At 46.0% G+C, this 18,843-nt stretch overlaps 1 long non-coding RNA gene across 1 annotated transcript; it reads right to left on the bottom strand.

The window, feature by feature from the left end:
• Positions 1-13,384: 13,384 nt before the first annotated feature.
• On the bottom strand, positions 13,385-16,995 carry LOC132236984 (uncharacterized). Its single transcript, XR_009453426.1, has 3 exons — positions 15,910-16,995; positions 14,479-14,602; positions 13,385-13,973 (listed from the first exon to the last, which is right to left on the bottom strand). It is a non-coding gene; the product is annotated as an uncharacterized LOC132236984 (long non-coding RNA).
• Positions 16,996-18,843: the final 1,848 nt, after the last annotated feature.

Genomic DNA, 18,843 nt, shown 5'->3' with positions numbered 1-18,843 from the left:
CACTCTGCCCTCCATTTTTCTGTCAGAAAGGGCAGACGGGGTGGGTGTATGTAGGAGGCCCCCATCTCATCATCGCTGAGGCATGAGCAATGGTGAGATGGGATAGCCACCCTGAGGGCCCGGTGCGACCACCCACACTACAGCCACTTGCATTCCAGCTGCTTGGCCACTTTGGGTCTCTTCACAGGGCATGGCACTTTGGGACTGTGGCCAATACACTATTTGCAATACTGCTGTTTTCATTCTGATAATAACATTACAATCTGCTATTGTAACAGTTGACCTATATCAAATGTTTTCATTAAACTATAGATGGTCAAGGTAATGTTTGTCCAAAGAGTAGCAGATGGATGAAGACAAAAAGCCTGGTTCTGAACCCACGTGGCCAACAGGATAGAGAAATATCTGGAAGGTCAAAAGGACTAGACTAGATGGAAGAAGGATGTTTCCATGATAGGCTTAAACGTCAAACACAAAAATATGCATTTTGGCTTACTGAGATGAGAATTTCCAGAATGCCCAGGAGAGAAAAAAATGAGTCAATGTTGAGAGGAAGGTTTATTTTTCAAGAATGGTGGGCAGGGTACAAGGGTTTCTCTCTGCTCCCTCCCAAGAATCTATTGAAATAATAAAGAAGGAATAGCAAAGGGGTATAACAGCATGATAATTGAGGAACAGGAATCAGTGGGTTTGGGAGAAAGAGGGTAAGGGAGAGGACTGTTGATTTTCTCACTAAATCCTCTGTACCATTTGTTTTTTAATCATGTAGGTATATTACTCGGATAAAAAAGGATTTTTTTTTAAGTTGGAAGAGACCTTGTTGTCTTGTTCCTCCTACTCAAGTTTTTAATGGCGACCACACTTACACCACCCTAAAGACACACGTTGCCATCCTATTTCTAACAACTCCCAGAGAAAGGCATCGCTAGCCTCTCCTTAACGGAGCCATTTCATTGTCTGACAGTCCTCGTGGCTTAGATTCATGTTTTCCTGGTAGCCATAAGGTGCTAACGTGCGGTTTGAAGGAGCTGATGTACCCCTGGGAGGAGCTGGGCTCTGTTCGAAGAAATAAAACGTCCAGAGCCGTCCTCTATGTTTTATATGGCAGCACACTTTTATGTGTGATTAAGAAACAAAACAGCAAAGGGAAGGACGTACTGAACTCGTCAAAGTCCGAGAGTTTCTGCTTCACCAAAAAGCACACGAGTGCTTTCATTCTATTTCATTCTATTTCGCTGACCCTGGGGAACCAAAGACGTGTTGCACTGAAATAAAGAGTAACACTTAACAGTTATTGTCAACCCGTGGCAAAACTGTGAAATAGGCAAGGCTGTCATTAGGGTTTTTCTACCGTGCCTTACTGGGTCTTTCTTGTTACTGTCCCCTCTCTCAGCTCCAAGGCACCTACTGCTCTCTAGGTGCCAGGAAAACAACACAAACTATTTTATACTAAAGTGCCATTGACTTCCTGTGAATTCTACCCCAAGAACATTTGTATTCCATATCACTCTGGATCCAATCAAGAGAGAAAATACACACAGTAATTTGGACAAAGAAAGTATAAGAATTACTAGAGGCCCAGTGCACGAATTTCATGCACAAGTAGGGTCCCTAGGCCTAGCCGGCAAACAGGGTCCATCAGGGCCTTCCGGCTGCCAGCCAGGGCCTTCCTTCCCCTGTTGCCAGCTGCTGGCCGGGGCCTTCCTTCATTCCACGCCGCTCCCTGGTGGTGAGAGTATGTCATAGCAAGCAATTGAACTCCTGGTCTCCCAGTCGAACACCTGAGGGGAAACTTTGCATATTAGCCTTTAATATATATAGATTAGTAACAACAGGAGATTAAGTAACAAAGAGTTCATAGGAAGTAAAGAGAATTCTAAAGAATATAGGCAGATAAGGAACAACAGCTACCCTTAAGGCTGAGATGAAGTTCCCAAGGAAGAGCTCTCCCAGGTTGAGATTCAGACCTGCTGAAGGGGCACTGCTGTGGCTCATAGGACGGCAGAGAAGGCCCTGGGGTGCCGCATTGGTGGAACTGGCTGGAAATATGCTTGCGAGGGTGTTGGGAAAAGCTGGTTGCAGGGAGACATTTCGCCAGAGGTACTCTGCTGCAAAACCACCTGAGGTGGGGAGTGTCTGGGAAGCTGCAGGAGCCTGGTGGGCTGCAGGACCCTGCCACGCAAGCTTAAGGGGAGCAGGACAGAAACCCCTCCCTCTTGCAGGGTCTCTCCAGCATCCTTATTGACAAAGCTCCAGGATAGGCAGGCTAGAGCAGGTATGTTGGAGCAGGAGAGCTTTCTAACAGCTCAGAAGTCACACTAGTAGGTGACATATGCCAAAGGGAAACTATTTGAAGGGTACAGGCCTATTCAATTGACAAATGTATAGTCAATTGAATGGAATTATTATTTTTTTAAAGTAATCACTTATTTATTTATTGTTATAGATTTTTGATTTCAGAGAGGAAGGGAGAGAGAGATAGAAACATCAATGATGAGAGAGAAGCACCAATTGGCTGCATCCTGCACACCCCCACTGGGGACCAAGCCCGCAACTCAGGCATGTGCCCTTGACCGGAATGAAACCTGGGACCCTTCAGTTCGCAGGCCAATGCTCTATCCACTAAGCCAAACTGGCTGGGGCTGAATGGAATTATTAACTTTTGCTTCTAGACAGGGCAGGGACACTGTCAGGCCTTAAACTCCTCCATTCCTAGATGTGGCTGAAACTGGCTTGATTCCCACTAATTCCACTTCTTCTTTCAATAATAAATGCTACTCCTCAAGCACACGAGGAGACAACATTCCCCAGGTTTCTTGCTTCTAGGTGGAGCAGGCAACAAGTTCTGGTAAGTGAAATGTGAGAAGAAACAATAAATGCTACTTCCAGATCTGGCTCATATTCTCTCCTGACTTCAGGGAGTTAATTTTGGTATTGTGGTGCAAACTACAAAGTTAGCTGTTGACCCAGAAGCCGGAACTTGTTGATCTCAGTGGGCAGGGAACTTGTCCTGATGCACAGAGGCTCAAGGTCTGGGCCTCTCCTCTCCACCGTTCACCAGAGAGCAGAGGCAGATTGGGTCCCCTCTACATTCTATTTAGAAAGTGCATTCACACACACACACACACACACACACACACACACACACACACACACACTTTTATTTCCTTCACTTTTTTTCCTTTCAGTATGTACGAACTCTTTTTGGGGTGTATATTGTTTAAAAAGGAAGAATATTGCGCATGTGTTTTCTGCCGTCCATAAAACCAAGCAAGATCTACTTCTGTGGCTTCTCCTATTATTTGGTGTCAGGCTTCAAAGGAGACATCTCTGCCCCTCAGCCTGGGGGGGCATCACCCCCGACCTCTGCAATGTAAGACTCTCAGGCAGTGCATCTATGTGACGCCGTGGGGTTAGCGCACATGTGAAGGTCTGCCTCCTGTGAGCGGACTCCTCACGAGTAAGTCACTTCCAACAGCAGCGTGGCACCTTATAAGGTTTATGGAGGATGGACATGAATTTGAGTCTGCAAGAGCAGTTTCCTGTGGTGACCTGCAGTGAGGCTGGTGTGTTTAGGACTCACTTGCCCCTTTATTGGATTGCAAATTATGCCAGCTGGAGGCCTTTGTAGCATAACAGAACTCAGAATGAGGCTGTGCAGAGGGTCCAAGGTCAGATACTGGCACAGGCATCCATATCCAAACTCAGAAAGGTTTTTCATATCCTAGCGAGGGTAGGAAATTGATTCCGCTGGAGGCAGCACCCTCTAGCCCAGGGGTGGGCAAACTTTGTGACTCGAGGGCCACAATGGGTTCTTAAACTGGACCGGAGGGCCGGAACAAAAGCATGGATGGAGTGTTTGTGTGAACTAACATAAATTCAAAGTAAACATCATTACATAAAAGGGTACGGTCTTTTTTTTTTTTTTTTAGTTTTATTCATTTCAAACGGGCCGGATCCGGCCCACGGGCCGTAGTTTGCCCACGGCTGCTCTAGCCCCAGACAGACACCTTTCTGGAGGTTGTGATGAACTCCAGAGAAACCAAAGAATTAGGAAGTGGGTGGGGTGCGGTGGGTTGGGGGTGACAGTTTTATTCCTTCGCATGTGGTTTTATGGTTTTACTTTAGAATTCTGGTTTGAGATAAAGAATTTCCAAAGAACTCACTGAACCAAACACGTGAGGGGCGTTTACATTGAAATCCTTACCAGCGCTCCAGGGTTGCTGCAGAACCCACCCCTTCAGCTCTGTCTGTGACTCGAGGCGGTGCACAGGCCGGCAGTTGTGAACACGCGGGACCTTGGAGCCCATAGAGGTGAGAGCTTCTCACACAGCTAAGCCCCAAAGCACAGGAGCCCCGGCAGGCTGGCTATGGCAACTGCTGGGCGCCCGCGATGTCCCAAATCATTACTCCCCAAAGGAAAAGAAGGTGGACGTAGGGCACGGAAAGGTGAAGAGGAGGCCAGTGGGTCAGGGCCGATGTAGAGGAAGGGAGTGTCATTGTCAAACGTGAAGTCTGGATTAGGCTCGGATGTCCCCAGAGCCAGCAGTAGAGGCAGCTCTGCAGGGCGGGAATGGAATCGGCCACAGAGGAAGCTGGGGCTGTGAGCTCGGCTCAAGTAAAGACCTGGAAGGCTAATGCCACTGTGGCTCCTTCAACCCCCAAACAGGAGGTGGGGAAGAGAGGAGGCGAAGGGCTTCAAGGAGGGACTTATGACCGAGAAAGGCTACCGAGCCCACCTAGAGGAGGTGTCTTGTGCGGAGATTAGGAGAGGGGGTTCTGGCACGGGGCAGTCGGCACTCCGTTCCTGGCTCCCCCCACTTATTAGGCTATGACCTTGACCAAGTCACTTAGCCACCTTGTTCTCTCAACTTTGAAATGGAGGTAACAGACTATGTGGAAACTGTTTAGAACAGAACAAGGCCCATCAGGGGTTAAGTTAGGAGCAGTCTTCATTGTCTAAGCACCTAGAGGGGAAGAAAAAGAGATGGAAGTCCTTTTCCTCCCCATGCTTCAGGCCCCTTATGCTACATGAACATAGAAATCTACTGCCAGGCACAGATGGCCAGGCCCATAAAAACCAGTGCAGAATGAATACATCCCTAGATTCCTCCCTTTCAGTGAGGCAGCAAGGGGTGGTGGAAAGACCTCTGGGCAGGGAGACACAGGAATCGTAGGCCCACCCGCCCAATCTTCCTGGCTTTCATTTATTTATAGATGCCTACAGCAGCTGAATGGGGCCTTGCAGGACCATATTCATAATGCTGACAATAGCATTGACAACTGCTACCATCAGCATTTATTGAAAGCTTCCTGTCTCAGAAACTGTTCTTAGTACTTTACATGAATTAGCTTCTGATATGTGATAGTTACTACTTTTATTCCCATTTTACAGATGGGAAAACTGAGGGAGAGAAGTTAAGGAACATATTTTATATACAGTACCTAATTATCAAATTAATATACCCAAGGTAGGCATTATCTCTATTTACAGATAAGAAACTGAAGCTCAGAGAAGTTAAATATTCTATCTGCTCCCCAATGAGAGCAGACTTAAATTTAAGCCAATATAATGTTCTTTTAATATGAGCAGCCTTTCTCAATTATTTTATTTTTTATTGAGGAATAACTTACGTTCAGTAATGTGTACTAGTCTTACATGTATGCAGCTCAGTGGATTTTTACTTTGACACCAATCTAACCATCAACCTGACCAAGACTGAGCACATTTCCTTCACTCTGGAAGCTTCCTCTGTGTTCTCTCCCAGCTAATATCCCCCAACCCCAAGAGAACTGCGAGGCTAACTTTGAACACCATTGATTAGTTGTTAGTTTTTGAACTTCCATAAAATGGAATCATAAAAAATGTACTCTTTTGTGTTTGATTTTTTTAAACTCACATTATCATTTTTTTTTTTTTAGATTTTTAAATTGATTTTTAGAGAGAAAGGAAGAGAGAGGGAGAAAGAGAAAGAGGAACGTATTGTAAGAGCAAAACATTGATTGGCTGCCTCCTGCATGCCTCCTACTGGGGATTGAGCTTGCAACCCAGGCATGTGCCCTGACCAGGAATCAAACCAGCAACCTCTTGGTGCACAGGATGATGCTCAACCAACAGGGCCATATGAGCCAGGGCTCACATTGTAATTTTGAGATTTTATCCATATTATGGCATGTATCGTTAGGTTTTTTTAAAAAATTTTTATTGCTGTGTAGTATATTCCACTGTGTGAATTTATCCACAACTCACTGACCCATTCTATTGATTAACATTTGGACTGTTTCCAGTTTTTAGCTATCATGAATAAAGTTGTTTGCTATGAATATTCATGTACATGTCTTTTTGTAGGCATGTGCACTAATTTCTCTTGGATCTATACCTACGAGTGGAATTGCTGGGACACAGGTAGTAGGCATATGCTTAACTTTACTGCCAGTTTCCCAAAGTGGTGGAATAAATTTATACTTCACCAGCAATGTTGTTCTACATCTAACATTGATATTGTCAGTCTTTTTGCTGTTCAGTGCGATCACACTGTAATTTTAATTTGCATTTCCTTGATGAGCAATGTTGAGTACCTTTTCCTATGCTTATTGGCCATTAGGACGTCCTTTTTTGTAAAGGGACCGTTCAAGTCTTTTGCCCATTTTTACTTATAGATTTATAGTTCTTTATATATTCTGGCTATGAGAACTTTGTAAGAAATATGTATTGCAGATATCTTCTCCAAGACCTTGACTTGCTTATTCACTTGCTTAATGGTGTTTTTGATGAACATAAGTTCTTATTTTATTTTATATTTTTAAATACGTACATTTCTTTTTCTTTTAATCCTCCCATGAGGATATTTTTTCCATTGATTTTTAGGAAGAGTGGAAGGGAGAGGGAGAGACAGAGAGAAACACCCATGTGAGAGAGACACATCGATTGGTTGCCTCCCACATGCCCCTGATCAGGGCCAGGAGCCTGCAACTAAGGTACGTGCCCTTGATCGTAATTGAACCTGGGGCCCTTCAGTCCACAGGCTGATGCTCTATCCACTGAGCAAAACTGGCTAGGGCCATAAGTTTTTATTTTAAATAATGTTCCATTTTTTATGCTTTACTTTAATTGTTGAAATCTTCTAAAGAAATCTCTGCCTAGTCCAAGGTCATGAAGATATTCTATTATTTTCCTCTGGAGGCCTATTCCTATTTAGGAAGATGATCCACCCTCAAATCAATTTTTGCACATGGTGTAAGTGTGGAAGTTCATTGTTTTCCCTCCATGCGGATTTGCGAATGACTTGGCACTACCATATCAAAAAGACCATCCTTTTTGTGTTAGATTGCAATGGTGCCTGTGTTGCAAATCAAATGGCTATATACATAGGTGGGCAAATGTAGGTTTACAGTTTGAGTATTGTGGAGAGCGGCTACAGCGTTTGGACAAGATCAAGCCTCAGATCAACTTGTGGCCAAGCCACATACAAGTCCCAGCTTATAGCCAAAAGGCTATGGTTGTAAGCTTGACCTTATAGTTCGACCCTACTATAGTAGCTAAGGGATATGGGCTGCGGGAGGTGCAGCAAGTGCTGCCTAAACAAAGCTTGATAGAGTTCAGAGAATGGCAACAACAGGAAAGAAGTAGCTTTGAAACTCGCAAGAACATTGTAAACATCTTACCCTTGTTTTGCTTTGTGTGATCTGACTATAAAATAAAGCTTCGGCTTACAGGCTGTGTCACTGTTTCCTCATCCAGGCGCAGTGATTCTACCTGGCCCCAACTGTATTCTCTTGTCTGTCTTGTTTAATCCTTCACTGCCCCTCCTTAGGCTCACCCCTGGCCGTGCTGGATGCGGTTCAAGTACTTGAAACACAGAGTTTGTTTTTGTATTATTATTTATTACTGTAATATTTATTTGTATTTTGATTATAAACCTACTTTTGCCCTCCCCTGTATGTATGGGTCTATTTCTGGGGCCTATTCTGTTCCATTGGTCTATTGTTTATCCTTGCCCTAACACCCCTCTGTTTTATAGTAAGTCTTTAATCTGGTAGTGTAAATCCTCCAACTTTGTTATTCTTAGTAAAATGGTTTTACCTAGTCTAAATCCTTTGTCTTTCCTTACACATTTAGAATCCTGTTGTCAGTTTCCATAAAAGTTCTTGCTGGGATTTTGATTGGGATAGTCTTGACTCTATAGATTGGTGTAGGGAACTGACATCTAAATATTATTAAGTTTCTAATCAAGGAGGGTGCAATATCTCTCTTTGCTTATTTAGTTTGAATAACAATAATTTGAATAAAACTTTTAGTATTTTCAAATGCTTAAGAATGGAATTACCAATTCCACTCCTAAGAGAATTGAAAACATATGTCCACACAAAACTTGTACATGAATTATTCACAATACGCAAGAAGTAGAAATAATTCAAACGTCTATCAACCAATGAATGGATAAATAAAGTGTGGTATATCCATACTGTGGGATATTATTTGGCAATAAAAAAGCACCAATAAATGCTATAGCATGGATGAGCCTTGAAAGCATTATACTAAGTGAAAGAAACCACAGAAGTGACCACATATGGTATGATTATATTTAAATGAGTTGTATTGAATAGGCCAGTCTATAGAGACAGAAAATAGATTAGTGGTTGCCTAAGGCGAAGGGGATGAAAAGGGAATGGGGAGAGATGGCTAAGGGGTGTGGAGTTTCTTTTGGGTAATAAAAATGCTCTAAAATTGGTTGTGGTAAAGCTATATAACTGTGAATACACAAAAAGCCATTACATTGTATACTTTGAGTGAATTGGATGGTAGTATATGAATTATGTCTCAATAAAGCTGTTTAAAATTTTTTAAAGTTATTTTGTCCATAATCTATTGTTATGGGGTTAGACACATTCTAGCACATTATGTTTTGACTCATGAAGTTACATTCTCAGGTCCTGGGATTTAAGGCTCCAACATGTGATTTTGGACCTATGTCATCAAAAAGAAAAATTTCATATATTTAAAAATGCAGATTTCTGGGTCTTGCCCAGGATCAGAAGAGCCTCAGGCCTTGTGCTCTCAGCTGCCTGAAGCAGCAGCCAGCAGGGTCCGAGCCGATAACTTGAGCAGCCAGAGTCACCAGAGTCCGTGACACCCTGCGGGATTTCCCGGGCCAGCGGGGGGGGGGGGGGGGGGGGGGGGGCAGGACAGCTGTGCCTGAGGGTTTCTCAGCCTGAAGAATGTTAAGTGGGACAGGACTCTAGTCACCCAGCCTCTGAGGAAGTCCCTGTTGGCTGCTGGAATCCCCTCCACGCGGCGGCGCTTCTGCATCCACCCTGGTCCCATCCCGCCATTCAGGAGGGTAAGGGAGGCACTTGAGGTAGTTACATTCCTCAAAAGAGGGCATAAGAAGTGAGGTAAGGCATCCCTTCTGTGTGGCCAGCCCAGGGACAAGCGCTGGAGGCCACTTCACATGGAGACGTTCTCATTATGAAAAGGATGAGCTAGGGGCAGGAATAAAGCCGATGGGAGTTTCCAGTGTATTTTTTTTTTTTAAAAGTTAATCTTTTTTTTTTTTTTTAAATATGTTTTATTGATTTTTTACAGAGAGGAAGGGAGAGGGATAGAGAGCCAGAAACATCGATGAGAGAGAAACATCGATCAGCTGCCTACTGTACATTCCCTACTGGGGATGTGCCCGCAACCAAGGTACATGCTCTTGACTGGAATCTAACCTGGGACCCTTGAGTCCGCAGGCCGACGCTCTATCCACTGAGCCAAACTGGTTCTGGCGCAGTGTATTTTTTTAAATGTAAGTAGAGTTGGCATACAATCTTATATTGGTTATGCTAGTTTCAGGTGTACACTCAATGCATTTTTGGACTAGTTTCATCTATAAAACCAGGAGCTTGCCCTGAAATATCGTCCCTTGTCTGGAGGTCAGGTTCATCAAACCCAACAGGGCGGCACTGGCCTGAAGCTGGCCGTGTGGCCCCATATCAAGAGGGAGAAGAAATGTGTGCTGGGCATCTCTCCCTGGTATGATGGAGTCAGGTTATCCTGCTCCCCAAAGCCCAGTCCACTTCATGCTGCTCCCAGGAGCCTGCCCGCAGCTCCCTCGTGACAGGGACTTACGTTCTCAGGGCATGAGTCAGGCCAAGCCCTCCTGCTCTGGCCTGGCCTGGTTGGCTTCGCTAAAAACTGGGAGGCCAGGGCCGAGACTGTTCTGTGCCCTCCCGGAGGGGAGCACCCGCAGCTGTGCCCTGGGGCGCTCTTGCCTCCAACCCCTTTGGTGTCCCTCCTTGCCAGGCTGTGCCACAGTTGCCTGGGCTGCTCAGTCCAGAGTTGAGGAGCTTTCCGTGTCTGGGCCGCTAGGGCCGAGGCAAGTGGGACTTAAAAGGATGGTCATGCAGTTCCCTGCACAGCTTCCAGGGGAGAGGTGGGGGGAGGAAAGAGCATGCACACTCAGCGACGGGTCCTGGGCCTCCTGCCAGGCGAGCCTGACTCAGCAAGTCTGGGAGGGGCCTGGAAACCTGCATTCTGAAAGATCCTCTTAGGTCCCGCACAGGCAGGTGTGGGGACCGTGGCTTTAGGTCACTCTCACTGGGGATTGCTCAGAGTGTGTGGGAAGGCTCAGAGGGCACTGTAAGAAAGTGAGCTTCGCTTTAGGAGTTGGGAGCCTCCCTTCCTCCCTGGTCTTGAGGTCAAGGGCTTGGCTCCTCCCATGACCTAGAACCCCAAACCCAGCTCCCCAGGGGGAGTCGGGGGCGGTCAGATACACAGTGGCTCAGGCTGGGATTATGGTCATGAGAACGAGCCTATCACTGTCTACACACCACGCATGTCAAACTCAAAGGCCAACACGGGCCAAATACACAAGGTTTAAGTTTATGTGGGCCGCAAAAAAAACAAAAGCTTCAATTTTCATAGAAATGTAGGTTTATTTCGACAGAGACATGCTGAATACAATGGGCTGAAATAAGTAATTGTTAACATAAAATAAGAGAACACTTTAATAAAAATTAATATTTTTTCTTGAACATTAACTTACCAGACACTGAATAACTGCATAAATTAATAAGCATAACACAAATAAACCTATTTTTCTTGTTCTCTGAAAGCAAAATATTTCCTGTGGCGCACACCAAACAAGTCAGTCCAAGACTAATGACGTGGCAATCGGCTGCTAAAATATTCGCAGCTAGATTAGTGGAGAGAAATGGTGCGCCTGTGGCGCATAAGGTGCGTAAGGGAAATAAATGCAACTCGGTTATAGTAATCAGTCATTAGTGAACGTTGTAGTTCGTTATTAATAATAATGCATAACAGGATGTTGTAAAAATTAAGTTGCAAAATTTTTATTAAAAAGTTTCTTACACACCGTTATATTGGCTGGGCCACAAAAATATTCGTTGTGGGCCACATGTGGCCCACGGGCGGTGAGTTTGACATGCTTGGTCTACACGAACTGCTGCTTTTGATTCTCCACACGAGTCCATAGGATCTTGAACCTGAGTGGACATGTGGCCACATGCAATACAGCCACACCCCCTCCCCTACATTTGAAGCCAGGTGTGCCTGTAACTGCAACTGAGGGCCTGACTTTGCAGGTTCCACATCCACAAGGAAAGCTTCTTTAAGTCTGGCCTTCCGGGTTACCAGCGGGTTTCAGCCACGGGCATGTGCGCCAAAGCAATCCTAGCACTTCCAGTAAAGAGGCAACAGATTTTCCACCAGGCCAACAGTTTCAGATTACAGCACCAAATCCAGTGCTGTGGTTCCAATCAAATCAGGAAATAAAACGTCTACAATTTATTTGGGTTTCTAAGACTCGGAACTCCTGGCCAAAAACGTGCCCTTTGATCTTCATCCCTTTAATCTATAAATGCAATTCCATTTTAATGAACAATGCCTTATATTGGCATCATACTCTTTATTGAAGAAACTTAGATCGTATTTTAGGATTCCAACCATTGGATTAAATTCAGTGGAATGTCCGAGCCTAATGCGTGCCAAGTTCCAACCCGCAGTGAGGACAGAGGCAAAGAGGAAACCTCAGGGAGTCGCGTGCAGTGAACGCCGAGGAGAGACCAGAAGCCAAGTCCTGAGTTCTTAGGAGGGAGCCGTCACTTACGACTGGGGGATCGAAGGGGGCTTCATGAGGAGGAGATGTCTGAGTTGGGCCACAAAGGGTGGACAGGCTGTTAAGAGGAGACGGGGCCGAAGAACATCCAGGCCGGGGAAATGGCTGGAGCCGCGCTTGCTTGAGGAGCTGTAGACAACTCATGTAGTCAGGATCTAGGGTGGGGGTGATGGTAGAGGGGAGGGGCAGATGAGGCTGGCAAAACAGTGGGGCTCAACTGCAGGGGCCTAACTTCCCTTGAATTAGTTAAGTGACGAGATAGTGCATGGCAAGGCTTTGAGGAATCCCATGGACATGCTGCTCAGGAAGTGGAGTTGGACAGCAGTGGCTCTCAGCTCTCACTCTCTCAGTGGCCCATGCTCTCCAGCCATGGGTTCTTCCTGCAGACTGTGTCCTCTGCTTCCCCACCAGGCCCTCTGACCCTGACTCAGCCTAACCTGTAGGCCAAGCATCCCTCACCAGAGCCTCTTGATTCTTGGTTCCAACTCAAGGGGGACAATTCCATTAGCTAGTGGTCAGTCAGCAGATTGGCTCCTCCTGGTCAGGCGTCTGCCCCTGGAATCCTCAGCTGTTCTGGTGGGAGGTGGGGGGTGGGGGGAATGTCACATGGTGAAGACCTGGCCTTCAAGAGGCATAGTGTGGGGGGAATTTAAAGAAAGGAGTGTGGGCTGGACAGGCCTTCCAATCACGCCTTCCTCCACTATTGGGGGTCAGTGGGAACCATCACATTTTTAAAGAAGGAGAATCACACAGTCACAGCGTTGATTTTAGGTTACCCTCCGCCATGTGAAGGGCAGGCTGAAAGTGAAGGGGAAGTTGCCCACACAGACAAAACGACTGCCACATACCCAGCACTATCCTAGACGCTGTCTGCATCTTTCTTTCTTTAGTTTTCACAACAGCCCATGTTACGTATGAGGAAATGGAGACCAAGAGGCTTAGAGATATGAGGTAACTTGTCCCAAGTCACACTGTAGTGACTTGTGAATTAACCTAACCTCAGCCCAGACGTTTCCACCACACCAGGCAGGAGCTCAGCCTCTCGTGGACGCCGGCAGGTGCCTCACGTGCCACAAGCCCGCACGGAATCTGCCATCTCCTGCTTATTTTCTAACCCTCCTCCTGGTCTCTATCTCTGTCAGGGCTGTAACCGCCTACCCCGTCACCCAGGCCCACCCAGTGTGGTGTGGGCTGCAGTGGGGAGACTCCTTTGCCCAGCCCAAACAGACACCCAAAGAGACAAGAAGTGCTGAGCTTTGGGGTCAGCAGGGTTATAGAGGCCACCAGGAGACGCAGACAGAATCAGCCACAGATTCGCCCTGGAAGGTAAAAAATCTAAGGGCTGGCACCAGTAAGTAAACAGCGGCCCTTTGTGGGGAGATGGAGACGAAGAGAACGAGTGAATACCTAAATAGAAATGCTATGGTTCTAGTGGGAGTAGGGAGCAGAGGTAAGGAGGATGGGCGGGGAGGGGAAGGAAAGCGAACGGTGACTGTTGAAGTGAAGGGCCTCAGGTCCACCTCTGGGATTCCACCCGCCCCTGACCACACTGGTTCTGAAAACCTACATTGGTCATGAACAAACAGCATAATCCAATCCGTCGCAATAACACAGCTTCTGAGTGTCAAGGTGGAGTAAGGGTGCCTTTTTCTCTCAGACATTGTAGATTGCAAAATCTTCACAGTTGGAACGATGCTCTCCATTTGGCATTTGGTTCTGAGACAGCATCGCAGCCGCACACAGCTTTTTGTTTTATCTCTGTATCTTCCCAGGTCCCCTTCGGCTGCATGCACGGTGCTTTTGTTCTCGGCCTGCTGTTCTAAGCACAGCTTTGCTACACTGCCATTTCCCCTACAATTCAAAATCAAGTACTTATTTGAATTAGAGCAGAAAAATACCGAATAGAATGAAGCATGCTTTCCACCCATCAAATATGGTGAGGTCATGGTTAGTGATAGAATGACAGTGATTAATGCTTCGCACTTTTCACTTAGAGACCTTCGGGAACCTATAAGCAAATATTTTCCGAAATTTGCAGGTGAGAGGAGTGGGTGAAGCGGCTCACACAGGAGTGTCTGATTACAGTCTGACACCCCTTCCTCTCCCCCTCCCCAATTATCTCATAAATTGTGCTTTGGTGAACAGTACCGGAGCTGTTCATATTTTAAATCAAACTAAAGTCCACTGAAGTAGGAAAATTATGCATTTTACATAAATGATGTGGGAAAATTACTATTCAGTTTTTAACAGGGTTTTTTTCCATCCCTTTGCTGTGCACAATGTAATACGGTTAATTTACCAGAAAGCATTGTTATTCATTCCCTAATTCTCCAGGCAACTGCTGCCACTTGCTCACCATTTCCTCGCTGCTCTCTGGGAGTTGACAGACCTCCCTGTGTAGGGTGGTTGGGTTCCCCAGCGATCTCTAGTGGCTCCGCCTCCCTCCCGGTATCTTCCAGGGCTTGTCCCTCGGGAGGAATCTACAAAATGAAAGAATTCACATACCCGGGTTTAGTTTATAATTGCCTTTAAAGGGATCCTTTTGTAAACACACACCAAAAAAATAAATGTATATATCTTGCTGTTTAGTAATATTTCCCCACAGTATTACATGTACGCTTTTCATTAAAAACACTATCTGATTATACCCATTTCATTCTCTCTTGCTTCCAATTAGCTACTCATTGATTATTATATAGCAAACACTTGATAATTAACTAAAGGAGAAAAAAAGTCCAAAACAAAACAACCAGAATTCCTTGCAACTGCTAATATATACCTTTTTTCATGAGTTTACCAGTTGCATGACGATTGAAGCAAAATAGCCTAGTAAATGGAAGGGAAAGGGTGACAACAGCTTCATAAAGGAGAGAAAACCCTCTAGTAATCCTTTTTAACAGAGGTGGTGAGGAGTTATTTCCAGTCTCTTCCCAAGCAATTATTTTATTCTCATACTCTATAAATATATTTCAAACTACATTCCAGCTGGGACATTGGCGCCAACAAGCTGTCTAAAACATTACACTTTGTTCTTTTATGGTATCATCTACCCTCCAGTTAGCAGCCCACTAATCAGAATAAATGATGTGCCTATATGCGGTGTGTGTCAGAGAGGGCAGGGGGGTGGGGGTCAATTTTCAGAGTTTTCATGTCGTGGTTTTGTTTTCTCTTCACTTAAATGCATTTGCTGAGCATCTTCTATATTTAAAGAATGAGCTAGGCCCTAATGGAGGTTGGATAGTAGAAGGAAACACATTCAAAGGCAAAATACACTGGGCTACCGTTAAGCAATACATACTCTGCTAGTCCTTTAAGACTGAGGTCAGGCATCACCTCCTCCAGGGAGCCTCCCTTGCACTTCCCATCTTGGGGTGAATGGCATTCTTTTTTTAAAAATATTTTTTTATTGATTTTAGAAAGAAAGGGAGAGGGAGAGATAGAAACATCAATGATGAGAGAGAATTATTGATTGGCTGCCTCCTGCACGCCCCCTACTGGGGATCAAGCCCGAAACCCGGGCATGTGCCCTTGACCAAAATCGAACCCGGAACTCTTCAATCCACAGGCTGACGCTCTATCCACTGAGCTAAACTGGCTAGGGCCTGAACGGCATTCTTTTGTTACCACTTGAGCTTCTACCTAGCAGGTAGCTCATTGCAATGATCTCTTACGGGTCTCCGTCCTCACTGGACTGGAAATATTAAGGTCTCTTTGACTTTCTAGTGTACAGAGTCTCACCCATAATTAGTAGTCTATGGATGCTTCTAGAATGAATGAATGTTCTTACACATATCAACAGTCATATCAACCATCATCCGATTGCCTTGAAGAGTGGTGGCGAAAGTCCTCTCATTCCAGCTCTGGTTTCAGGCTCCTTGTCTACCACCTCCCTCCTGTCTTCTGTTTGCTGCCATCTGGGACAAGCAGGCTGACCTGACTGGACCTGTGCTGCCTGTGGACTCTGGACGGTTTCCTCTTTCCATCATCAGCCCCCCTTGTCTTCTGTTCCATTCTCAAAGTGCTGTTGTTCGCTGGCGAAAAAAAGGGAATCAGATACGAGAATCCATGTTAATGGGGATAATGTTACCTTTCCCAACTATAGTATTTTCACGTTAGCAATAACATGCCATGAACAGCATCTTCACCGTGCTTCTCGAGCAGGGCCCAGGCCTCCTGGTCACACAGAGGTGTGCAGGGGCACGGCAGGCCACAGGCTGGTTAACGCCGCACAGCCTGGAGGTCTGGGAAGATAACTTCATGTGAAGACAAAGATGGATATCTTAGGAGTAGATGATCCATCCAACGTTCATAAAATTGCTACGTTAGAATGAGACCTGACGGCCCCAGGTCTCAGGGGTACAAGTGTATTCCCATTGGTGTTGGGTGATTTCTGGGAAAGGTTTGGGAAACACTAATGGTGTTCACTTCAGGCTCCAGACTGGGCCTTCCCATCACGTACTGACTCTTCAGACTGGTGACCACACATGGAGAACAGTGAGAACCGGCAGGGCTAGTGCCTTGGCAGCTCACGGCGAGTCCAGGTGGGCTCTGCAGGTTCTTAGTGTGTCACTCCCAGGCCAACCATTCACCCTGTCGGACGGCATCCTCCTTCTAGCCATCCATCCATCCATCCAATAATGTCTACCATCGGCTCATCACTGCTCGAGGTGCAGGGAGAATAGTGAACGAGTTAGGCAGTTTGTTCTCAAGGAGCTCACAATCTGGCAGGGAAAATGCACGAAAAGAAGAGTCGTGTTATTAAATAAGTGATTAGAAGAGGAGTAACTATTCTGGGAAAAAAGCGTAGTGATCTGGATGCTGGGGGAGCTGTTGTTTGTCCCTGATCACATTCTCCTTGGAAGAGTCTCTACTGGAAAACCATTTATTCTTATTGTCATTCCTCAAAATTAATTTCAGAATAAAGGTTATACCCCCCTCTCTCCACCGAAGGGATTCTGAATACTTTGCATGTTTGGAAGGAATGAGGTACAATTTAGAAATGTATTAAAAAACAACTTCTGGCCGAAACCGGTTTGGCTCAGTGGATAGAACGTCGGCCTGCGGACTGAAAGGTCCCAGGTTCGATTCCGGTCAAGGGCGTGTACCTGGGTTGCGGGCACATCCTCAGGAGGAGATGTGCAGGAGGCAGCTGATCGATGTTTCTCTCTCATCGATGTTTCTGACTCTCTGTCTCTCTCCCTTCCTCTAAAAAAAAAAACAAAACAACTTCTGGGAATGCAGGTATATATAAATGATGAAGGTCCATTGATATTTCAAAGATATTAAAGGTACTAATTTTTAATTATTTTCTCTGCAGTTGTAATCTATTTTTGATCAGTGAATAAGACAAACATAATATTGGTACCTGCTTTAGTAAATCTGTACCCCACAATATCATTTTTAGAATAAAAACTTGAGCTTCCTCCACCTCCCCCCGCGCCCCCCCGCCCCCCCCCCCCCCCCCCCCCCGCCAAACTATTCCCCTCCTCCCCTCTGTCTCCCTGCCTTTTAGCAAATATTTTGGGAAGTCAAATTGAACTCCAATAATATATAATGGTAAAAAAGTCAACATAAATCACTTAGACTTATTAAAGTAACTTTCAGGAACACACATTGACCAAACACCATTTTATCCACTACAGCTCGTTAGCAAATGCCTATTCTGTGAAGCCAGGTTCTGGTCCTGAACCAGGACAAAAGGACGGGTGACACCGCTCACACAGCGGGCTTCAGCGGAATTCTCCCCTGCACACGGCTGGGACCTTGCCTTCTCTCAAGACTCATGTAGGAACCCTTCCAGGGAATACCACAGAGACCCTTAGGTCCCGTAGGAAACTTCAGACAAAATTCTGTAGCTCCAGTGCTACTGGAACAGCCCTCCGGTGCCAAGATTCAGCCACAGGAGGGTTCCCGTCTCTCACGTGGACCCCTCTGGCGCCTGCCAGGAAATCTTCAGTAGTGTGGCTGTCTCTGAGGGACGAGGAACACCCTTCACTTTTCTGTGGACCTGCCTGGGTCTCCACCCACCTTTGCCGTGACCACGGCAGAGCCAAACGCCCTTGCTTGGGTCTACACCCTGATCCCTAGCAAACACAGGGAGGCCCTGCTGCTCTGGGCTCCCTGGCCTCGCAGCCCAGCAGCACCCCCAGGACAGTGTGAGGGACGAGGGCCACAGGGAGCCGGCTGAGCAGGAACCGTTTTGGGCTTTGTCAAGTTGCTTCTCCAGTGGGCTATGTGATCTTCAGAAAGTCCACTCACCGCTACGGTACCTTTCAAGGTACATTTCTTTCTTAACGAGAGAGATTCCTGGTCAGAGAATGCAACTTCCTCACCCCAGACTTCTAGGACTTGTGAGGAAGGGCGGCTTCCAGGGCTGTGGGGACCCCGGGAGGGAGTGTCATTGCTGGGCTGGGCTACCTCAGGGCTAGCTCCTGACAGCACATCAGCTTCTTGCAAGGAAATGCCTGAAACGCCTCTGATTTCTCCATCTTTATCGCTGCTCTCATAATTTTTCATACTTTTATCCTGGGGCCCCGCCCTGTGTTTCAGAACAGCTCCAGCACGGCGTTTGGGAAGCGTGCCCTCAAGTTAACCCGAATCCTTAGTTTTGATTTATCGGAGAGAATCCACAAGGAACTCAACTGATGAATTAAAGGCTATGCTTTGGTTTGAAGAGACTTTTTTTCTTAAAGAATCTCTGTTTCGAACAGGTTGTTATGAC

The sequence above is a fragment of the Myotis daubentonii genome, chromosome 6 (genome assembly GCF_963259705.1).
Source record: "Myotis daubentonii chromosome 6, mMyoDau2.1, whole genome shotgun sequence".
NCBI classification, from domain to species: Eukaryota; Metazoa; Chordata; class Mammalia; order Chiroptera; family Vespertilionidae; genus Myotis; species Myotis daubentonii.
The sequence above is the reverse complement of the archived record's forward strand: the minus strand, read 5'-3'. Positions and strand labels throughout refer to the sequence as shown.